This window comes from Protopterus annectens, chromosome 6.part0, assembly GCF_019279795.1.
Source record: "Protopterus annectens isolate FY-2018-M chromosome 6.part0, PAN1.0, whole genome shotgun sequence".
NCBI lineage: Eukaryota > Metazoa > Chordata > Ceratodontiformes > Protopteridae > Protopterus > Protopterus annectens.
In genome coordinates this window covers 1,017,770,954-1,017,795,677 of record NC_056737.1, presented here as the reverse complement: position 1 = coordinate 1,017,795,677, position 24,724 = coordinate 1,017,770,954, and positions in this window count along the sequence as shown.

Sequence of the window (24,724 nt, the reverse complement as noted above, 5' to 3'; positions counted from 1 at the left end):
CACAAAAGGAGGGGGTGTATCCATATTCATAAAGGATACCCACACCTCCAGGTTGGTGGCAACGCATCAAGCCGGAAACCATCCAGGTGCAACTAACCATAGGCAAAACTGCTCTACAAATTATAACATGCTACAGGCCACCCTCTCAAACTCAGGAACCCCACACAGCCTTCCTGAAGACACTGGAGGGTATAAATGTATCTCCAAACACCATCATATTGGGTGACTTCAACTACCCGAATATAGACTGGGAACATTACTCAAGCCCTAACTTTCTAGCCCAACGGTTCCTAGAGTTCATAAATTCAAATGCCATGGAACAGCTAGTCACTGTTCCCACAAGAGGAGAAAATATACTAGATCTCATTGTCACAAACATGGGGACAAAATGCTCCACACCGGAAGTATATCCCTCATTGGTGAGATCTGATCATAAACTAATCTCACTGGAAATCCACATCCCGCCCCACCCCAAACAAAAAAAGACCATAGTGAAGAACTTCTCTAAAGCAAACTTCACACTACTCAAGACTGGTGTGGTATCCTTCAAGGCCCCTGAGCCAGTGGAAACCACAACCCAAGCTGCGGAAGCCCTTACAAATGCCTTCTATGAACACCTCCAGGACTGCATGGATCAGGCAATCCCAAATAAAACCAAGACTCTTTCCACAAAGGGCAAACGTCCAGTCTGGTGGACCCCAGCCATTAACAAACTTTACAATAAGAGGAGAAAGCTATTACATGATAGAACAAAATCCATAAAAGGAAGTCACCCTGATCATTATTAGTTAAAAAATACGAGCACTCATAAAATCAACTAAGGCCAATTTTGAGAGAAAAATTGCTATGGATTCAAAGGACAATCATAAGGCCTTTTTCAGCTATGTTAGGAACCTGGGTGGAAACTCCCAGATATGCTCAGAATTAGTCCAAAATGATACAAAAATCACTGAACCCACAGACATTGCCAACATACTGGCAGACAGGTTCAGTGCAAACTTCACCCCCTAAAGGAGAGATAACTATCCCAGCCGAGTGTAGCTTCCCGGACATCTCAAATGCGCAGGTGAAAGCTGCTCTCTCTAAAGCTAAAAACACAGCATCAATGGGACTGGATGGTGTCCCCGGCTGTGTGCTACACGAGCTAAATGAGGAATTAAACCCGCAAATAAGGCAGCTGTTTAATCTCAGCCTTACCACAGGATACGTGCCCAAGGAGTGGCGTACGGCAACTGTGGTCCCACTCCACAAAGGCGCCACGGACCCTGGTAATTACCACCCCATAAGCTTAACAAGTCTAGTCTGCAAAGCTATGGAGAGGATCATAATGGAGCTCATAAACAAAGATATAGGGGACTTGCAGACATTGGACCCGACCCAGTTTGGCTTTGTCAAGGGAAGATCATGCCTTTTGAAATTGGTCGACTTCTTCAAAACAGTCACCAAGGCCATTGATGAGGGAAAGGCAGTCCATACAGCCTACCTTGACCTTGCAAAGCTTCGACACAATACCCCACTCGGGTATTGTAGAAAAACTTACCAGCTTAAATGTAAACCCATATGTCACAAGATGGGTTGCAAACTGGCTTAAGGACAGAACCCACAGGGTTAGAGTTGCTGGCGCTGTGTCAGACTCCAAGCCAGTCACAAGTGGTGTCCCACAGGGCTCGGTCCTTGGCCCCCTATTGTTTGGCATCTACTTCTCAGAAGTACAGGCCAACATGGGAGGACTTTGGCTGACAAAGTTTGCAGACGACTGCAAACTGGGCGCCATAGTGGAAAGTGCATCGGACACGGATATCCTTCAGAAGGCTCACGGAAACAGATAGCTGGTGCCAGAGCCATGGCCTGAAGTTAAACGCCAAAAAATGTATAGTCATAGCCTTCGGGAAAAACAAGGTAACCCCAAGCTACCATATAGGTGGCAATCCACTAAGCACAGAAGAGGTTATCAGGGACCTGGGGACCCAGGTTGACAGTGGCCTTTCTTTTGACACTCACGTTGCTAAAGTGGTTAGAAAGACCTTCTACATTGCCCACCTGATCATGAAGGGATTCACATCCAGATCTAGTGAGGTCATTGTTCCCCTGTACTCTTCACTTATCAGACCAATGATCGAGTACAATGCCCCATTCGGGATGTATCTCACCCGACATCTGCAGCAATTGGAGAGACCCCTAAAGTTCATCACCAAAAGGATAAAGGGACTCCAAAATCTGTCATATGCTGCCAGATTGAAGAAACTCCAGCTCTATTCAGTCACATACCGTCTGCTCAGAGGTGACATGTGCCTGACATACAAGGCCATGTCCAACCCGGAATTAATGGACATGCTCCACCTCAAAAAATCCAAATCCACCAAAACCACTAGAGCAAGCGACTTAAACCTTAGCACAGATATAAATAGGATGTGCTGGAGGGATAGATTTATCACTCAGAGACTCCCTATGCTGTGGAATGAAATCCCGGTCCATGTGAGGCAGAGCACCTCGCTGACTCTGTTCAAGAGAAATCTAGACCTGTGGATGGGAGATCGTAGGTTTACCCCGGGAATCGTCTCTGTGTCACTGCTGGACAGAGGCACAACAAACTAATGGGCACAGTATTTTTTATATAAGGGGTGGCGTAAGCCACAAAAATTTGGGCTAGGCTTATAAATGCCTTAGGGCAGATAGCCTAGTATAAACCTATGAACCTATAAAGAGAGAGAGAAAGAAAGAAAGAAAAAGAAAGAAAGAAAGAGAGAAAGAAAGAAAGAAAGAGAGAGAGAAAGAAAGAAAGAAAGAAAGAAAGAAAGAAAGAAAGAAAGAAAAAAGAAAGAAAGAGAAAGAATGAAAGAAAGAAAAAAGAGAGAAAGAAAGAGAGAGAAAGAAAGAAAGAAAAAGTAAAGAAAGAAAGATAGAAAGAAAGAGAGAGAAAGAAAGAAAGAAAGAGAGAAAGAAAAAGAAAGAGAGAAAGAAAAAGAAAGAGAGAAAGGAAGAAAAAGAATGAGAGAGAAAGAAAGAAAGAGAAAGAAAGAAAGAGAAAGAGAGAAAGAGAGAAAGAAACAAGAAAGAAGGAAAGAGAGAAAGAAAGAAAGAGAGAGAATGAAAGAAAGATAGAGTTTAGAGAGAAAGAGAGAGAGATAGAAAGAAAGAAAGAGAAAGAAAGAAGGAAAGAAAGAAAGAGAGGACGAAAGAGAGTGAAAGAAATAAAGAGAGAGAGAGAGAGAAAGAGATAAAGATAGAGGAAGAGAGAAATAAAGAAAGAAAGAGAGAAAGAGAGTGAAAGAAAGAGAGTGAAAGAAATAAAGAGAGAGAAAGAATGAAAGAAAGAAAGAGAGAGAGAGAAAGAAAGAGAGGGAGAAAGAGAGAGAGAGAGTGAAAGAAAGAGAAAGAAAGAAAGAAAGGAAGGAAGAAAGAAAGAGAGAGAGAGAGAGAGAGAGGGAAAGAAAGAAAGAAAAAGTAAATAAAGATAGAAAGAAAGAGAGAGAAAGAGAGAAAGAAAGAGAGAGAAAGAATGAAAGAAAGAGAGAAAGAAAGAAAAAAGAAAGAGAGAAAGGAAGAAAAAGAAAGAAGGAAAGAGAGAAAGAGAAAGAAAGAAAGAAAGAGAGAGATAAAGAAAGAAAGAAAGAAAGAGAGAGAGAAAGAAAGAGAGAAAGATAGAGAGAGAAAGAAAGAATCAAAGAAAGAAAGAGAGAATGAAAGAGAGTGAAGGAAATAAAGAGAGAGAAAGAAAGAAAGAAAGAGAGAGAGACAGGAAGAGAGAGAAATAATGAAAAAGAGAGAAAGAAAAAAGAAAGAAAAAAGAAAGAGAGAGAAATAAAGAAAGAAATAAAGAAAGAAATAAAGAAAAGAAAAAGAGAAAGAAAGAAAGACAGAGAAAGAAAGTAAGAAAGAAAGAGAGAGAGAAATAGAGAAAGAAAGAAAGAAAGAAAGAAAGAAAGAAAAAGAAAGAAAGAAAGAGAGAGAAAGAAAGAAAGAAAGAAAGAAAAAAAGAAAGAAAGCAAAAGAAAGAGAGAAAGAAAGAGAAAGATTGAAAGAAAGAAAAAAGAAAGTGAGAAAGAAAGAGAGAGCGAGAAAGAATGAAAGAAAGTGAGAAAGACATAAAAAGAAAGGGAGAGAAAGGAAGAAAAAGAAGGGGAGAGAAAAAAGAGAGAGAGAGAGAAGAAAGAAAGAGAAAATAGAGAAAAATGAAAGAAATAAAGAAGGAAAGAGAGAAAGAAAGAAGGAAAGAAAGAGAGAGAAAGAGAGTGAAAGAAATAAAGAGAAAGAAAAAAAGAAAGAGAGACAGGAAGAGAGAGGGAGAGAAAGAAAGAGAGAGAAATAATGAAAAAAGAGAGAAAGAAAAAAGAAAGAAAAAAGAAAGAGAAAGAAAGAAAGAGAGAAAGAGAAAGAAAGAAAGAAAGAAAGAAAAAGAAAGAAAGAAAGAGAAAGATCGGGAGACAGTTCATCATGAGATGCACGAAGGAAATGTATTCATTCCAGATATTCAGAAAACGTATGTGGCATCTGTCTATGTATTTTATTTTATTTATATCCTTTGCTACTCAGGTAGGACTGGAATGCTTTTAGTCACAACCTGGACCAAATGGCAGCATTAATGAACTAATACAAGAGGATACCAAATGATATAAGAGGGCCTCTCCCAAATACATAGCTAATGCAGCTAATGTCAAAACCATGGAGCAAAACTACTTGACAAGAAATGTATATCCGCATTCTTCCTCAAGCATGACTTCCCTTATAACTATCACATTGACAATACACCCCTAAACTTGATCCCATAGTCAGGGATCTGGGAACTTATATCAGCAATGAAGTGTTTTCTGATCACCATGTATCCACTAGTTTAAGGAAGTCCTTTTTCACTATACAGCTTATATCTAAAGGTATGGTGTCCAGGTCCTGGGTAGTAATCATTCCATTGTACTTGGCTTTCATCAGGCTGATGACTGAATATAATAGCTCTTTCAGTATGTACCTGTCCAAATTCTTATCACAGCTGGAGTGAACACAATGTTTTTTCACTAAAAAAAATCAGGGGCCTAAATCATAAAAGCTATGCAGACCATCTCAAAGCCTTCTCCCTTTTCTCAGTATCATATAGACTACTGACAAGTGATATCTTCCTCCTGTACAGAGCTTCAACAGTGCCTAATATGTCAGACATATTACACAAATTACACATCCATAATCCAGTGGTATCATAAATACATGCTCAAGGGATCTTAACATGTTTTGCAAAATAAATAGAACATTTGTGATGGATAGTTATGTATTACAGATAATGCTGCTTCTATGGAACCATCTTCCACTCCATGTAAAGCAAAGTACTTCTCTTACTATTTTCAAATGTAATTTGGATGGATAGATGAATAGATGTAAAAACAGACCCACCCCAGTTTAGCACCCATGTCCCTCATGGATAGGAGCAGCAAAAAAAAACATCCCAACAAATCCTTGTTCTGCCTGCTTCTGTATAAGGGCTAAAACCTATCTTGAGAATGTAAGGCTGGTATTCTTAAGATCCTGACATATCACTAGCCTGATAAATAACTATAAAACTATGAACTTATACATACACACAATCACATGATCAGCATTTATTTTACCGTAAACAAGTATAAACTGAATAATGAGGTTGAATAAAAATTTTATTTATTTATTTATTTATTTTACATTTGTTGACCGGGATTGTCCGACTGGATGCATGTCCATTTTCAGCGGAGGCCCGGGGAGAAAAGCTCCACAGAGAAAAAAGTACAACATTGATTACATACAGATAAATACACAGTTACAGGAACAATATATTTTTGGTTTAGATACATTTGCCAACAGTGTGATTTGATTACAACTCAAAATGCAATACAGGATCCTTACTGTTACAGTATGCAGTCAAGCAAGGAGGAGCTTGATTGCTATAGAAACCAGAGGAGATAGAATGCTAAGGACGTTGGTTGATAATTATTTTAAACTTTGAAAAGCAAGAGTAGCATCTAGTAGGTACAGGGGAGTGGGTATAGTAAGTGTCAAAGAGGGCTAATCTGGGTTAATACATGGGCAAAGCCAATGAGACTTAAAAAATTGTTTAAGATTATTTTTAAATTGACAAAGGGAGGTGGAAAGTCTTAGGTTATTAGGGAGGGAATTCCAAACCTTCCCGATAGAATTGGCAAAGAGAGCTTCACCACCCAGGTTATTAGATTTGATGGTTTGGACCAGAAATTTATTTGAGGAGCGAAGACAGCTAAGATTGGAGTAGGGAATCAATATTTCACTCAGTGAAGGGGTTTTATCAGGTTGTTTGATTATTTTAAATGCTTCAGTGAGTTGGTTCAGTTTAAGAAGATTGGGTAGTTCAAGCCAGTCGAGTTTCCTTAGATTAAGACAATGATGAGTTCTATGAGGAGCACTTATTACAAATCTGGCAATGTGATTATAGGCAAAAGAGAGTTTATTGATCTCATTTTTGTTGAGGAAGGAAAGGACAGGAGAGGCATACAGTAAGGTAGAGAGGAGATGTGTGCGTGCAATAGTGAGTTTGGCAATAGGGATTAAGAAATTTTTAATTCTATACAAGGATCCAAGTTTCTTATTTACTGTCTTTATGGTTTGACTGATATGCATATCAAATCTAAGCTTATTATCAATAATGACCCCTAAAAGTTTAGTGTTGGTATCAGGCTCAATTTTGGTACCATTAATAGATTGGACGAAGAAGGTATTGTTATTAGATTGTGGAGAAAGTTGAACTGGTGGAGGCACTGAGGTGGGAAAAAATATTAGTAATTTGTTTTTTTTTGGATTTAGGATGAGTTTCCGTTCTGCGAGCCATTTTTCTACTGCAGTAAAGGAGTGTTGGGTGACTACTTGTAGATCAGAGAGAGAGACTGCAGAGCAAATCAGGGTGGAGTCGTCTGCGTATTGGATACAGGTGGCTTTAGGGATAACAGTGTGAAGTTCATTTATGAGTACAGAAAAGAGGAGGGGACGTAGTAAGGAGTCCTGAGGAACTCCTATGCTATTAGGCAGCAGGTGAGATAGCTTATTTTGCCATTGGACTGCTTGTTGTCTACCAGAGAGGTAAGCCTTGAACCAGCTGAGAGCAGGATTATCAAGGTGTAAGGTTTCTAGGGTGTGGAGCAGAATCTCGTGATTGACCATGTCAAAAGCTTTTGACAGATCAAGAAAGAGTGCAGAAGTTATTTTTTTGCTGTTATGGTTTTTATTTACTGAGTCAGTAAAGGAAAGTAGGGTGGTGGTCGTACTATGGTGGGGTCTGAAACTGTGTTGAGTATGGGACAGTAGATTATTTAGGCTAAGATAGTGAAGTAATTGTTTATGAACGCATCTTTCCATAATTTTGGCTATTGGAGACAAACTTGCTATGGGTCTATAGTTCGATGGTTCAGTGGAGGAGCCACCCTTGTGAAGTGGAATGACATAGGATATTTTCCAAATGGAAGGGATGGTGGCCTCTGTTATTGTTCGGTTAATTAGGATTGAGATAGGGTAGGCTATAACGTCTGCTGCTATTTGCAGGTATTCAGCCGGGAGTCAATCGGCAGAAAGGGTGGTTGGTTTGAGTTTCTTCAATAAGGCTCTAATGTAAGAGGTGGATGTTGGCTGAAGAGTAAAGGAGAAGGATGATTCCTCAGAAACAGTAAATAAGGGGGAGGAAGGAAGAGTTAGTTGATTGGTTAGTGACTGAATGGTCTCTGTAAAGAAGGAGTTAAAGGTATTTGCTGCTTCTTCTGGATTTTTACCAATAAGTGTCTCTGGGGTGGGTGTAGATGATTTCCCTGAGTGGAGGAGATTATTTAAGCCTGCCCAGAACTTCTTTGGATTATTCTGGTGTTTATCTTGGAGGTGACAAAAATAATTCTTTTTGTCCAGGGTACAGTCTCTTTTCATTTCATTTCTAAGCTGCTGGAATTTAATGCGATCCTGATGTGTCTTAGTAGCTCGCCATTTGTCCCAGGCCTTATCTCTAAGTTTAATTTTAGATTTGGTTTCTGTAGTTAGCCAGGGTGCTATCCGTATCTTGGTTCTGATATGTCGGTTAGGTGCATGAGAGTCCAGAATGTTGAGGAATGTGTCATTAAAGAATGCCACACTCTCCTCAAGAGGCAGAGTTTTTAGCTTGGACCAGTTACAGGATTTGAGTTCTGTTAAGAATAGAGTTGGAACAAATTTCTTTTTATTTCTAACAAGTCTGTATATGGGAAGGTTTGAGTTGGTAAATTTGTGTTTAATTATGAATGTGATGAGGTGGTCACTAAGGTCATTAGGGAGGGTCCCTGTAGTATATTTATGTGTCCCATTATTAGTAAGAATCCAGTCAATTATGTTCTCCTTGTGGTTAGCATTGCCAATTCTTGTTGGGGAGACAATTTTTTGTGAGAACCCATATAAATTAATGGGCATGGGATTAGTCTCAGTGGAACATTTGATCCAATCAATATTGACGTCCCCTAATACAATGGTTTCTTGAGGATAGTTAGAGGCTAACCAGTTTAGTGTTGACTCCAAAGTTTCTAGGTTGTTCCCTGGCGGAATGCAGATTACAATAAGATTGATACTTTTTAGATTATTTAACCAAAGTTTTAGGGCAATTAACTCTGCATTAGCAACCTTAGGCAGTTGTATAGGATTCATGATGATATTAAGGGTATTTCTATACATAACAGCTATTCCACCACCCCTTTTTTTTCCCTATCAACCCTTAAAATATTGTACCCAGGTGGGAGAATTTCTTCGTCTTTTGTGGCTGGTTTGAGCCATGTTTCTGATAGACACATAATGTCAGGGAGATGTGTGGCTAACATAGCATGTAGATTGTGAACCTTGTTATTTAAGCTTCTTAGATTAAGATGGAAGATAAGAAGGGAGCTAGCTGATCTTTGGACTGATGTTGGTGTGACAGAGTCTGGGTTAGTAGATGGGCCTGGGTTCGGGTGTATATCACCATCTTTAGTAATACATTTCTTCAGGTGGTCTAAGAGTCTTAGCAGTTTATATAGTATTTTTTGTCCATGTTTAGTGGTTGTTGCCTTTAGGTAAGATTGGGTGATATGTATGCTATTAGTTCTTAAGATTCTTGTGGGGTAATAAAGAGGAGAAGTCTCTTTGGAGAGAGCATTTCTAAGATTACGAGTTTGACCCTTGGGGTAGTGAAATCCCTTGAGGTTTTGGTTTTCGTATCTGGATAAATAGTAAGGGATAATAATAAGTGGAAGTATAAGTGGGATAATAAGTTTCATTACTTTCCCCATGATATAGGGAAGGATTTAACTAATAGGGTAGGTGGGTCCAGGAAGTGGTTACCTAGAGATGCTAATAGCAGGTGTTGTGGGAGGAGATATATTAAGTTGGTGGTCTGGCGTGATTGGCTCAGAGCTAAGTGGGATATGTTTTTTACACTAATAAATGTAGAGATAGCAGGGGCGGGTGGGATTAGGGGGCAGGGTGGGGCGCAGAGTGAGCCCGAGCAAAGCAAGGGCGAAGCGGAGCGGGGATACACCAATCAGGAGCTTTCTAGGTCCTAAAGGACCTATGCTACAGGTAAGTATAGAAGCCCACAGTTGATACTTGTAAGGCCAGATTTTTAAGTACAAGGTGAAATTACAGGTGAAATTTTGACTTACACTCTAGTTTTTCACAGGAGCAAGCTGAATTTAGTAACTGACTGCAGTTATGGACTAGGGGTTATCTGTCCGGACTTAGGCTACCGGCTGAGTTGAATTACTGTTATGTTGCTCGCCCGTGAGCACTTTCCATGAGGTAAAACACTAATGTCAGAAGGGTATTAATTATTACCCTTATTTTATCCTGGGACTGATGTCAGGAACCAGCTTGTGCATTCGCACCACAGTAAAAGTTCTTCCTGGCTTCAGGATTACTACTTGGGACTCCCGCGGTTATAGTGATTAGGGGCAAGTACCCTTATTTTATCCTGGGACTGATGTCAGGAACCAGCTTGTGCATTCGCACCACAGTAAAAGTTCTTCCTGGCTTCAGGATTACTACTTGGGACTCCCGCGGTTATAGTGATTAGGGGCAAGTACCTCGAGACAGGAACAGGCTACCGGGCAGGAGAAATACATTTACTGAGAAATAGACTAAAAATAAAATTAATGATAATGATTCATTAATGATAATGATTAATTAATGATAATAATTAATTAATGATAATTAATTAATGATAATGATTAATTAATTATAATGATTAATTAATGCTAATGATTAACTAATTATAACTATCAATTAATGATATTGCTTACTTTATAATGATTAATAAATAACAATTAATTAATTATAATGATTAATTAATGATGATTAATTAATGACAATGCTTACTTACTTATAATGATTGATTAATAATGATTAAGATGCAAATGAAGATGATGATAATTATGTCAATTATACAAGCAATAAATTCCCTAATAAAATAAATGTTTACAGAGTTTCAAAACTATATCGGCTGTCATAATTTGAGTTCTCGAACCAGAAATAAATGACAAAGCCATTTGTATGGATGTGTACATACACAGCGTAGTAATTGCAGATATAGCTTAACGGGGATCCCTAGGACAGCTGCACTTGTATGTATCTGCAAGGTGAGATTTCAGCAGTTTGCAAAATATTAAGGACCAATGACCATTGTGCACATTCCAGGTAATGGGAGCTACTTTGCTAAATGTGTTTTCTGTGGTAACTAAGGCAGACTGAGATTTTTGCAATTGGAATCTTCCTTAACTTCTTAGAACTTTTACTAAAAAACTTATTTCTAAGCAGAGGGCAATACTTTGTTAGTTTGAAGATGAGGTTATTGACTATGAAAGAATTCCTAGCTTCAACTGGTATCCACTTAGTTTTCTACAAAGTAACACAGTGCTGCTATCGATTATGGTCTAGACATATAAATCTTGCTATCTTATTTTCTTCAGTTTGCAGCATAATTGCATTGTGTGGAGAATGGAGCACAATAGTAGGTGAACCACATTCACATTTTGGTAGCAGCACATCGCTTGACTGATTCCAGTTCCCTGATTAGCTTCTTATGATAAAAGATGATATGTACTCTGTATGACAGTTGATTAAAGACTCTATAATTTGTTGTTTCATGTGTTTGTTGAAGGTTAGTGCTTGGTCCAGGGTAATTCATGGATATGTTGAATGATGGCACAAGGTATGGGAATGCTAGCTCCATCCTTAATCAGCAATGGTACCATATTACCTGTCTTTATGTCCCTAAAACATCATAACTTTTGATTTGCTAGTATTAGTGATGCCTGTTTTTACATGCCTAGTTCCAGACAGTAGGGAAATCATTTTGTAGATCTGAGTTAAGTGGAATTTGAATTTTTGTAGGCTTTCATCAATACTAACTCATCAGCATACAATATACAATTAATTTTGGACAGGAACACCTTTAGAGGTTGTGTTAACATCTGAGCCCTTGTTATTGATGTGAACTATAAAAGCTCTTTGAAACAGGTAGCTATCAAATAGTTGCAATACTTCAGGAGCAAAATTAATGTTTTGTAGCTTAATTATAAGCAAAGTGTGATTAACTTTTCATATATACATTTAAAGTTTAATAAAGTTCTCTTATCAGTTTATGCTTTTCATGTTCTGCTAGATTTAATGATCAGCTAATGTATTTCTTTGTTTGTTTCTTTGCTTGTTTCTTTACTTTGTTTGTTTGTTTGTTTGTTTAATGTAGGACTGGTACTGCATTTCAGTTTGAAGACATGATGTCTATCAGTAAATATATTATAGTTTGTAATATATTCTAACATTTGGTTATATAACAGTTTCTCAAGGATTATCCACTGTGGACAAACATTTGCTATGGGCCTATAATCATTACCTGAGGAGGATTGATATACATTTTGTTGAACAATTATAAGAGAATGCTTAAGGCTTGTTTAGACAATTTTAGCTGTAAGGCTGACATTGAAACTATGAGTGAGAGGTCTCACAAGAATAAGAAAAGCCATCTTCTGCTGTCTATAATGAAGGTAGTAAAAGTGTTGATTGTAGCTGTCAATTGCTTAGCAAGTTTTCAACTGATTTTCTGGTTAGGGTTTTAAGCATAAAGGGTGGATAGTTTTCATACTGATGTAAAGAATGTGATTATAGATTCATAGGTTGTTACTAGGCTGATGACCAATAGGGTATTTATAAGATTAGCTGTGCACCCCAACCCAATTAGTCCCAGAGTAAGGAGGAAGCTATGGAATTTCTGGTGGGAGGATGATAAGTGGAGAATATTTTCCTTGCTGACAGCCTCTGTCCATTAGAGGCATGGGAGCCAGACGGGGGCTGGATTTGTAATGTCCTATCCAATGGCCAAGGTTTTATTTGAATAGGGTCAGGGATTAACTCTGCTTAACATGGATAGGGAGCCTGTTCCAGAGCATGCAGATCCTCTGAGACACATATTTGTCTTACTAGCATGTCCTATGTATGTCTCAATGAAGTTTAAATCTTTGGATCTAGTGTTTCTAGTGTTCTTTGTTTTTGTGGATGTGCAAAGGATCCATCAAGGCTGGATAAGAAGATGCCTTATAAGCCAGGCATGGATCCCCCTCTCAGCAGCCTGATGAGGCTTGTGATGGCCAATAAAGTTCCAAGGTATGCTGATCTGGCACAAGATGGCTCACAAGAAGGTTACTTTGTTAGCAGATGCTGCTCACAGTAATGAGGAGGAATGTCAGGATATGCTGAACAATGCAGACCAGTAGTGAAAATAAGGCCAAAAATGGTCAAGCTATCAACAGGTATGTGATATGGGTTCATTGGTTAAGGGTGTGCAAGGTTTAATACATTCAGGCTCAGAATCTTTCTCTGAAATAAAATTGACACATTGTAGTTGGTGGAAAACTTTTTCAAAACATGTGAAGAAAAGGCATTTTGTGCCCAGTGGAAAACATTTTACAGGTATTAATTTACGGCAATAAAAAGCAATTCTTTCATTTAGAATGGTAGAGCCTTAGCTCATTAAAGCCAAATGATGTCTCCAACCATTTTTCTAGTTACATCCTACTGATGCCTCTAGGCATCTAATATAACCTGTTCATATTTACACTAATAATTCCAAAACCACGCTAGATGCCAGTTATTGAAATATTTCATATTAAAACTTACAAGATGGGTAGTAGAACTGCACTCATTTATTGACTCATCCTAGTACAGATACATAGACATTGCTTGTTGATCATATACTATTTATTTGTTAATTTTCATATTTTCCAACTATCTCAACAACCAGATATCAAACATATTATTGCTTAACCTCATATGAAAACTCTCCGATAGATGAACAAAATGCTGCTGACACCGTGTGTGTCTAGAATGGTTACTGAGATAATTGTAAAAAGTTTCAAAATATTGCAAAATTGATATTTACTTTAATGTAAATTATAAAATTCAGATCATTACCTGAAATAAATGGTTTGTGGTGAAGAGTTTGAAATTAACATTTCTTTAGCCTTACCAGAAAACATCAGAGCAATATCAAACCTTAAGAGTTTTAAACTCACTCTAAAGAACTTCATACTAGAAACAGGTAACTGCCTTGTTCCAAAACTAATAAGCAACCTTGCTTTCATTTCCCCCAGCCTTACATTTCTCGTTGCCACTTCTTGTCCACCTACCCTACCCCTACTCTTCTACCTCCCTACCTTAACTTCCTCCCTTTCTCTCAGTTTCTTCCCTCTCCCCTCCTACCTGTTTATTACATCCTCATTCATCTTCCTATCTCCAGCTACATTTCCACCACACCCTCAGTACACACCTTCTTAGGGTCTATATCCCCTCTAGCAAAATTCTAAATTTTTGCTTTACCTTGCTGAACTTTCTACAATAATTTCTTCCTTATTTCATACACCTAACCTTCTCCCTAAGCCCAATTATGCTTGATATACCTCCTTCGTTAATTAACCTGGTATATACCTTTATATCTCCTTTTATCTTTGACAATTCAGTGGGAGATACATAGATATATTATTGCTAATAGACATGAGTATAAATCTCATCCCATATTAAATTATCCTCTGTAAATCACCTTGCTAGTCTTGCTAATATTATTAATTTAATCCTTTATGTAAATGTATACCAGTCATCTGCCATGCATGTCATTGTAAATTATATACTAAATGTTAATCCAAAATTTCTGTATATTTTTCATGTTTACTGTTGTGGAGCTTTTCTCCCCGGGCCTCCTCTGAAAATGGGTTCCTGACTGACCTGATGAAGTTCAAGCATTGTAAGTGCTTATCTTTTATGTCATGTGTTTTAAGACATTCAAACTTTGAACTACTTTGTTTGCTCCATGTGCCTTGGCTTCCAATACTTGGAATGGGTTCCTGATCCAGTCAGACTTTCCCAATTAACAAATGTCAAATAAATAAATACATTTAGTAACCCTTGTGGCTCCAGAGATGTGAACACTTTTTGAAATGTCAGGACATAACTTGATTTTCTCAGAAATGTTGTGAATAAGTTAACTAGGGTGAGGAAAGGGGGCAGCGGCCCTGGGTGCAACCTGTTAGGGTGTGCAATAGTGCTGAAATAACTTACCTATAACTCTTTATGAAGCCGCAGTGATATTAGTGCATCAGGCTATTTCTTGTTGAAGAACTTCATGTACGTTGATGTAAGTTTACATAGTGTGTGTACAGTTCTAGACAGACATTATTAAATATGTGTTTTGTAAAATACTGTTAACCTGTGTTAGATGCAAATGGCATCTGATGAATGAAACATGTGGAATGACTGTTTGAAAATATGGGTTATTCTGTAAATGAAAGATGGAAAGTTGCAGCAATTTCAAACATTTTAAAGGTAACTGAGGAAAGCAGAACTGTTAGATAGTTTGTACCACTAAAATATGCATTTTTTGAGATCAGGCACATAACAAATGCACTAAGGGAAGATGTCCTGGATATAAAAACATTGGACATTATATTAGAAACTGTAAAATGATGTGTAGAAAAGCAGTAAGAAATGTCATCTGTGGTTTGACTGTCCAGTATTAAATGATGAAATTAATAAAGTGACCAATTAAAGAAATTGTGATAATCTTAAGGAAACTGAAAAAAGAAAGATACAGATTCTACTAATGAAGTGAATGTAGATATTTGAAATTGTGTTGTAAAGCAAATTGAAATGACTGAAGAAGTTGAAAATGGGGATGAAGAAGGTAATGGACTGGACAAACACTAGGACGGAGGCATTATATAGTAGTACAGACTAACTGGAAGTGTGAATGAAAGGGGAAGAGGCTAGGACGGAGGCATTATATAGTAGTACAGACTAACTGGAAGTGTGAATGAAAGGGGAAGAGGCTAGGATGGAGGCATTATAGAGTAGTACAGACTAATGGACTGGACAAACACAAGGACTGGGGCATTATATAGTAGAACAGACTAATGGACTGGACAAACACTAGGACGGAGGCATTATATAGTAGTACAGACTAACTGGAAGTGTGAATAAAAGGGGAAGAGGCTAGGACGGAGGCATTATATAGTAGTACAGACTAACTGGAAGTGTGAATGAAAGGGGAAGAGGCTAGGATGGAGGCATTATATAGTAGTACAGACTAACTGGAAGTGTGAATGAAAGGGGAAGAGGCTAGGACGGAGGCATTATATAGTAGTACAGACTAACTGGAAGTGTGAATAAAAGGGGAAGAGGGTAGGACGGAGGCATTATATAGTAGTACAGACTAACTGGAAGTGTGAATGAAAGGGGAAGAGGCTAGGACGGAGGCATTATATAGTAGTACAGACTAACTGGAAGTGTGAATGAAAGGGGAAGAGGCTAGGACGGAGGCATTATATAGTAGTACAGACTAACTGGAAGTGTGAATGAAAGGGGAAGAGGCTAGGACGGAGGCATTATATAGTAGTACAGACTAACTGGAAGTGTGAATGAAAGGGGAAGAGGCTAGGACGGAGGCATTATATAGTAGTACAGACTAACTGGAAGTGTGAATGAAAGGGGAAGAGGCTAGGATGGAGGCATTATAGAGTAGTACAGACTAATGGACTGGACAAACACAAGGACTGGGGCATTATATAGTAGAACAGACTAATGGACTGGACAAACACTAGGACTGAGGCATTATATAGTAGTACAGACTAACTGGAAGTGTGAATGAAAGGGGAAGAGGCTAGGACGGAGGCATTATATAGTAGTACAGACTAACTGGAAGTGTGAATGAAAGGGGAAGAGGCTAGGATGGAGGCATTATATAGTAGTACAGACTAACTGGAAGTGTGAATGAAAGGGGAAGAGGCTAGGATGGAGGCATTATAGAGTAGTACCGACTAATGGACTGGACAAACACAAGGACTGGGGCATTATATAGTAGAACAGACTAATGGACTGGACAAACACTAGGACTGAGGCATTATATAGTAGTACAGACTAACTGGAAGTGTGAATGAAAGGGGAAGAGGCTAGTTGTATTAGAAGCAGTAAAGTAAACTTCAAAGAAAGATAAGGGATGGTTTCAATATGGTGTCAGTAAATATTAATAGTATCAAAATAAAAGAGAATATTTATATTTATTGATGGTGCAAGGAAACAGAGATAGCTGTTACGTGATAAGACTTTTGATTGAAGTGCTAGATATTACATTTACAATTCCTGGAAGGGCAGTAACATAATAAAAGGAGGAAAAATAATATATATATTAAGAATAACAATAATATATGCATATAGTTAGCAAGAAAAAAGTGAAATGTTTGAAGAATTAAATAGTAAACATAGATATAGTAATAGCGGATTGTAGTTGTAATTAAACAGGACATAAAAACATGTACAGAAAAGATGAAGCATGTTGGGCTGAAGCTGGATCAAGAGTGGTATTTTACATACAGAGGAAGAAAATTATAACAGTGATACAATATATGTTGCTCTCTGAGGGATCAGAGGAGATTATAGGTGGCAAAATAAAAGCAGCATTTCTGGATCATGAATAGATATTGTCTATAAAAAGAGATTCTAAGGATTTCATAAGGGTAGGTAAACACAGGAAATATCACATCATCAATGTTATTTAGAAAATCAACACATTTTATGGTATGAACAAGGAGATATTGAACTTTTTTATGAGTAATGGACAGACTGTTGAGTAACTTTTTTAGAAGAAATATAAGAAAGTATTTTCTATGAAAAATGCGTGAGGGAGCATAACAATATGCTAGACAAAGTACAGATAGAGATGTATAAAAGGGAAAAATCAGTCTACAAAACAAATAAAATGAAAACAATAGATATGCTATATAGCCAGGGATTTTGTTAAAAGGAAACAAGGGAGAAATTTCACTATTTTTGAAAAACAATAAAGACTGAAGAAGAAAGGATGTTACAGTGAAAGATGGAGATTATATAATATGTCACAAGAAGGAAAACATAAAGAGATGAATGACAGGGCGTGCAAAGGAAATGTGTACAAATGGGAAGGGAAGAAAAGGAAATAAATGACAGGGCATGCAAAGGAAATGTGTACAAACGGGAAGGAAAGGAAATAAATGACAGGGCGTGTAAAGGAAATGTGTACAAACGGGAAGGAAAGGAAATAAATGACAGGGCATGCAAAGGAAATGTGTACAAATGGTAAGGGAAGGAAAGGAATTAAATTACAGGGCATGCAAAGGAAATGTGTACAAACGGGAAGGGAAGGAAAGGAAATAAATGACAGGGCATGCAAAGGAAATGTGTACAAATGGGAAGGGAAGGAAATAAATGACAGGCCGTGTAAAGAAAATGTGTACAAATGGGAAGGGAAGGAAAGGAAATAAATGACAGGGAGTGCAAAGGAAATGTGTACAAATGGTAAGGGAAGGAAAGGAATTAAATGACAGGGCATGCAAAGGAAATGTGTACAAACGGGAAGGGAAGGAAAGGAAATAAATGACAGGGCGTGTAAAGGAAATGTGTACAAACGGTAAGAGAAAGAAGGAAAATAAATGACAGGGCGTGCAAAGCAAATGTGTACAAATGGTAAGGGAAGGAAAGGAAATAAATGACAGGGCATGCAAAGGAAATGTGTACAAATGGGAAAGGAAGGAAAGGAAATAAAATACAGGGTGTGCAAAGGAAATGTGTACAAACGGTAAGGGAAAGAAGGGAAATAAATGACAGGGTGTGCAAAGCAAATGTGTACAAATGGTAAGGGAAGGAAAGGAAATAAATGACAGGGTGTGCAAAGCAAATGTGTACAAATGGGAAGGAAAGGAAATAAATGACAGGGTGTGCAAATGAAATGTATACAAATGGGAAGGGAAGGAAAGGAAATAAATGACAGGGCGTGCAAAGGAAATGTGTACAAATGGTAAGGGAAGGAAAGGAAATAAATGACAGGGCATGCAAAGGAAATGTGTACAAATGGGAAGGGAAGGAAATAAATGACAGGGTGTGCAAAGGAAATGTGTACAAATGGGAAGGAAAGAAAATAAATGACAGGGTGTGCAAAGGAAATGTGTACAAACGGGAAGGGAAGGAAAGGAAATAAATGACAGGGCATGCAAAGGAAATGTGTACAAATGGGAAGGAAAGGAAATAAATGACAGGGTGTGCAAAGGAAATGTGTACAAACGGGAAGGGAAGGAAATTAAATAAATGACAGGGCGTGCAAAGGAAATGTGTGCAAACAGGAAGGGAAGGAAAGGAAATAAATGACAGGGCATGCAAAGGAAATGTGTAGAAATGGGAAGGAAAGGAAATAAATGACAGGGTGTGCAAAGGAAATGTGTACAAACGGTAAGGGAAAGAAAGGAAATAAATGAAAGGGCGTGCAAAGGAAATGTGTACAAATGGGAAGGGAAGTAAGGAAATAAATGACAGGGCGTGCAAAGCAAATGTGTACAAATGGGAAGGGAAGGAAAGGAAATAAATGACAGGGCATGTAAAGGAAATGTGTACAAATGGGAAGGGAAGGAAAGGAAATAAATGACAGGGTGTGCAAAGCAAATGTGTACAAATGGGAAGGGAAGGAAAGGAAATAAATGACAGGTCGTGCAAAGGAAATGTGTACAAATGGGAAGGGAAGGAAATAAATGACAGGGCGTGCAAAGGAAATATGTACAAATGGGAAGGGAAGGAAAGGAAAAAATGACAGGGTGTGCAAAGGAAATGTGTACAAATGGGAAGGGAAGGAAAGGAAATAAATGACAGGGCATGCAAAGGAAATGTGTACAAATGGGAAGGGAAGGAAGGGAAATAAATGACAGGGTGTGCAAAGCAAATGTGTACAAATGGGAAGGGAATGAAGGAAATAAATGACAGGGTGTGCAAAGGAAATGTGCACAAATGGTAAGGGAAAGAAGGGAAATAAATGACAGGGTGTGCAAAGCAAATGTGTACAAATGGTAATGGAAGGAAAGGAAATAAATGACAGGGTGTGCAAAGGAAATGTGTACAAATGGTAAGGGAAGAAGGGAAATAAATGACAGGGTGTGCAAAGCAAATGTGTACAAATGGTAAGGGAAGGAAAGGAAATAAATGACAGGGCATGAAAAGGAAATATGTACAAACGGTAAGGGAAGGAAAGGAAATAAATGACAGGGCGTGCAAAGGAAATGTGTACAAATGGGAAGGGAAGGAAATAAATGACAGGGTGTGCAAAGGAAATGTGTACAAATGGGAAGGGAAGGGAAGGAAAGGAAAACATGACAGGGCGTGCAAAGGAAATGTGCACAAATGGGAAGGTAAAGGAAAGGAAATAAATGACAGGGCATGCAAAGGAAATGTGTACAAACGGGAAGGGAAGGAAAGGAAATAAATGACAGGGTGTGCAAAGCAAATGTGTACAAATGGGAAGGGAATGAAGGAAATAAATGACAGGGTGTGCAAAGGAAATGTGTACAAATGGTAAGGGAAAGAAGGGAAATAAATGACAGGGTGTGCAAAGCAAATGTGTACAAATGGTAAGGGAAGGAAAGGAAATAAATGACAGGGCGTGCAAAGGAAATGTGTACAAACGGGAAAGGAAGGAAAGAAAATAAATGACAGGGCATGCAAAGGAAATGTGTACAAATGGTAAGGGAAGGAAAGGAAATAGATGACAGGGTGTTAAAGGAAATGTGTACAAACGGTAAGGGAAGGAAAGGAAATAAATGACAGGGCATGCAAAGGAAATGTGTACAAATGGGAAGGGAAGGAAAGGAAATAAATAACAGGGTGTGCAAAGGAAATATGTACAAATGGGAAGGGAAGGAAAGTAAATAAAATACAGGGTGTGCAAAGGAAATGTGTACAAACGGTAAGGGAAAGAAAGGAAATAAATGACAGGGAGTGCAAAGGAAATGTGTACAAACGGTAAGGGAAGGAAAGGAAATAAATGACAGGGCGTGCAAAGGAAAAAGGAAATGTGTACAAATGGTAATGGAAAGAAAGGAAATAAATGACGGGGTGTGCATAGGAAATGTGTACAAATGGGAAGGGAAGGAAAGGAAATAAAATACAGGGTGTGAAAAGGAAATGTGTACAAATGGTAAGGGAAAGAAAGGAAATAAATGACAGGGCATGCAAAGGAAATGTGTACAAACAGTAAGGGAAAAAAAGGAAATAAATGACAGGGTGTGCAAATGAAATGTGTACAAACGGGAAGGGATGGAAAGGAAATAAATGACAAGGCATGCAAAGGAAATGTGTTCAAATGGGAAGGGAAGGGAAGGAAATAAATGACAGGGCGTGCAAAGGAAATGTGTACAAATGGGAAGGGAAGTAAAGGAAATAAATGACAGGGTGTGCAAAGGAAATGTATACAAACGTTAAGGGAAAGAAGGGAAATAAATGACAGGGTGTGCAAAGGAAATGTGTACAAATGGGAATGGAAGGAAAGGAAATAAAATACAGCGTGTGCAAAGGAAATGTGTACAAACGGGAAGGGAAGGAAAGGAAATAAAATACAGGGTGTGAAAGGAAATGTGTACAAACGGTAATGGAATGAAGGAAATAAATGACAGGGCATGCAAAGGAAATGTGTACACATGGGAAGGGAAGGAAAGGAAATAAATGACAGGGTGTGCAAAGGAAATGTGTACAAATGGGAAGGGAAGGAAAGGAAATAAATGACAGGGCGTGCAAAGGAAATGTGTACAAACGGGAAGGGAGAGAAAGGAATTAAATGACAGGGTGTGCAAAGGAAATGTGTACAAATGGTAAGGGAAAGAAGGGAAATAAATGACAGGGTGTGCAAAGGAAATGTGTACAAATGGGAATGGAAGGACAGGAAATAAATGACAGGGTGTATAAAGGAAATGTGTACAAATATGAAGGGAAGGAAAGGAAATAAATGACAGGGTGTGCAAAGGAAATGTGTACAAACTGTAAGGGAAAGAAAGGAAATAAATGAAAGGGCGTGCAAAGGAAATGTGTACAAATGGGAAGGGAAGGAAAAGAAATAAATGACAGGGCGTGCAAAGGAAATGTGTACAAACGGGAAGGGAAGGAAAGGAAATAAATGACAGGGCGTGTAAAGGAAATGTGTACAAATGGGAAGGGAAGGAAAGGAAATAAATGACAGGGTGTGCAAAGCAAATGTGTACAAATGGGAAGGGAAGGAAAGGAAATAAATGACAGGGCGTGCCAAGGAAATGTGTACAAATGGGAAGGAAAGGAAATAAATGACAGGGCATGCAAAGGAAATGTGTACAAATGGGAAGGGAAGGAAAGGAAATAAATGACAGGCCGTGCAAAGGAAATGTGTACAAATGGGAAGGGAAGGAAATAAATGACAGGGCGTGCAAAGGAAATATGAACAAATGGGAAGGGAAGGAAAGGAAAAAATGACAGGGTGTGCAAAGGAAATGTGTACAAATGGGAAGGGAAGGAAAGGAAATAAATGACAGGGCATGCAAAGGAAATGTGTACAAACGGGAAGGGAAGGAAAGGAAATAAATGACAGGGTGTGCAAAGCAAATGTGTACAAATGGGAAGGGAATGAAGGAAATAAATGACAGGGTGTGCAAAGGAAATGTGTACAAATGGTAAGGGAAAGAAGGGAAATAAATGACAGGGTGTGCAAAGCAAATGTGTACAAATGGTAATGGAAGGAAAGGAAATAAATGATAGGGTGTGCAAAGGAAATGTGTACAAACGGTAAGGGAAGAAGGGAAATAAATGACAGGGTGTGCAAAGCAAATGTGTACAAATGGTAAGGGAAGGAAAGGAAATAAATGACAGGGCATGAAAAGGAAATATGTACAAACGGTAAGGGAAGGAAAGGAAATAAATGACAGGGCGTGCAAAGGAAATGTGTACAAATGGGAAGGGAAGGAAATAAATGACAGGGTGTGCAAAGGAAATGTGTACAAATGGGAAGGGAAGGGAAGGAAAGGAAAACATGACAGGGCATGCAAAGGAAATGTGTACAAATGGGAAGGAAAGGAAATAAATGACAGGGTGTGCAAAGGAAATGTGTACAAACGGTAAGGGAAAGAAAGGAAATAAATGAAAGGGCGTGCAAAGGAAATGTGTACAAATGGGAAGGGAAGGAAAGGAAATAAATGACAGGGCGTGCAAAGGAAATGTGTACAAATGGGAAGGGAAGGAAAGGAAATAAATGACAGGGCGTGTAAAGGAAATGTGTACAAATGGGAAGGGAAGGAAAGGAAATAAATGACAGGGTGTGCAAAGCAAATGTGTACAAATGGGAAGGGAAGGAAAGGAAATAAATGACAGGGCGTGCCAAGGAAATGTGTACAAATGGGAAGGAAAGGAAATAAATGACAGAGCATGCAAAGGAAATGTGTACAAATGGGAAGGGAAGGAAAGGAAATAAATGACAGGTCGTGCAAAGGAAATGTGTACAAATGGGAAGGGAAGGAAATAAATGACAGTGCGTGCAAAGGAAATCTGTACAAATGGGAAGGGAAGGAAAGGAAAAAATGACAGGGTGTGCAAAGGAAATGTGTACAAATGGGAAGGGAAGGAAAGGAAATAAATGAAAGGGCATGCAAAGGAAATGTGTACAAACGGGAAGGGAAGGAAAGGAAATAAATGACAGGGTGTGCAAAGCAAATGTGTACAAATGGGAAGGGAATGAAGGAAATAAATGACAGGGTGTGCAAAGGAAATGTGTACAAATGGTAAGGGAAAGAAGGGAAATAAATGACAGGGTGTGCAAAGCAAATGTGTACAAATGGTAATGGAAGGAAAGGAAATAAATGACAGGGTGTGCAAAGGAAATGTGTACAAACGGTAAGGGAAGAAGGGAAATAAATGACAGGGTGTGCAAAGCAAATGTGTACAAATGGTAAGGGAAGGAAAGGAAATAAATGACAGGGCATGAAAAGGAAATATGTACAAACAGTAAGGGAAGGAAAGGAAATAAATGACAGGGCATGCAAAGGAAATGTGTACAAATGGGAAGGGAAGGAAATAAATGACAGGGTGTGCAAAGGAAATGTGTACAAATGGGAAGGGAAGGGAAGGAAAGGAAAACATGACAGGGCATGCAAAGGAAATGTGTACAAATGGGAAGGGAAGGAAAGGAAATAAATGACAGGGCATGCAAAGGAAATGTGTACAAACGGGAAGGGAAGGAAAGGAAATAAATGACAGGGTGTGCAAAGCAAGTGTGTACAAATGGGAAGGGAATGAATGAAATAAATGACAGGGTGTGCAAAGGAAATGTGTACAAATGGTAAGGGAAAGAAGTGAAATAAATGACAGGGTGTGCAAAGCAAATGTGTACAAATGGTAAGGGAAGGAAAGGAAATAAATGACAGGGTGTGCAAAGGAAATGTGTACAAACGGGAAAGGAAGGAAAGAAAATAAATGACAGGGCGTGCAAAGGAAATGTGTACAAATGGTAAGGGAAGGAAAGGAAATAGATGACAGGGTGTTAAAGGAAATGTGTACAAATGGTAAGGGAAGGAAAGGAAATAAATGACAGGGCATGCAAAGGAAATGTGTACAAATGGGAAGGGAAGGAAAGGAAATAAATAACAGGGTGTGCAAAGGAAATATGTACAAATGGGAAGGGAAGGAAAGTAAATAAAATACAGGGTGTGCAAAGGAAATATGTACAAACGGTAAGGGAAAGAAAGGAAATAAATGACAGGGAGTGCAAAGGAAATGTGTACAAACGGTAAGGGAAGGAAAGGAAATAAATGACAGGGCGTGCAAAGGAAATGTGTACAAATGGTAAGGGAAAGAAAGGAAATAAATGACGGGGTGTGCATAGGAAATGTGTACAAATGGGAAGGGAAGGAAAGGAAATAAAATACAGGGTGTGAAAAGGAAATGTGTACAAATGGTAAGGGAAAGAAAGGAAATAAATGACAGGGCGTGCAAAGGAAATGTGTACAAACAGTAAGGGAAAAAAAGGAAATAAATGACAGGGTGTGCAAAGGAAATGTGTACAAACGGGAAGGGATGGAAAGGAAATAAATGACAGGGCATGCAAAGGAAATGTGTACAAATGGGAAGGGAAGGAAAGGAAATAAATGACAGGGCGTGCAAAGGAAATGTGTACAAATGGGAAGGGAAGGAAAGGAAATAAATGACAGGGTGTGCAAAGGAAATGTATACAAACGTTAAGGGAAAGAAGGGAAATAAATGACAGGGTGTGCAAAGGAAATGTGTACAAATGGGAATGGAAGGAAAGGAAATAAAATACAGGGTGTGCAAAGGAAATGTGTACAAATGGGAAGGGAAGGAAAGGAAATAAAATACAGGGTGTGAAAGGAAATGTGTACAAACGGTAAGGGAA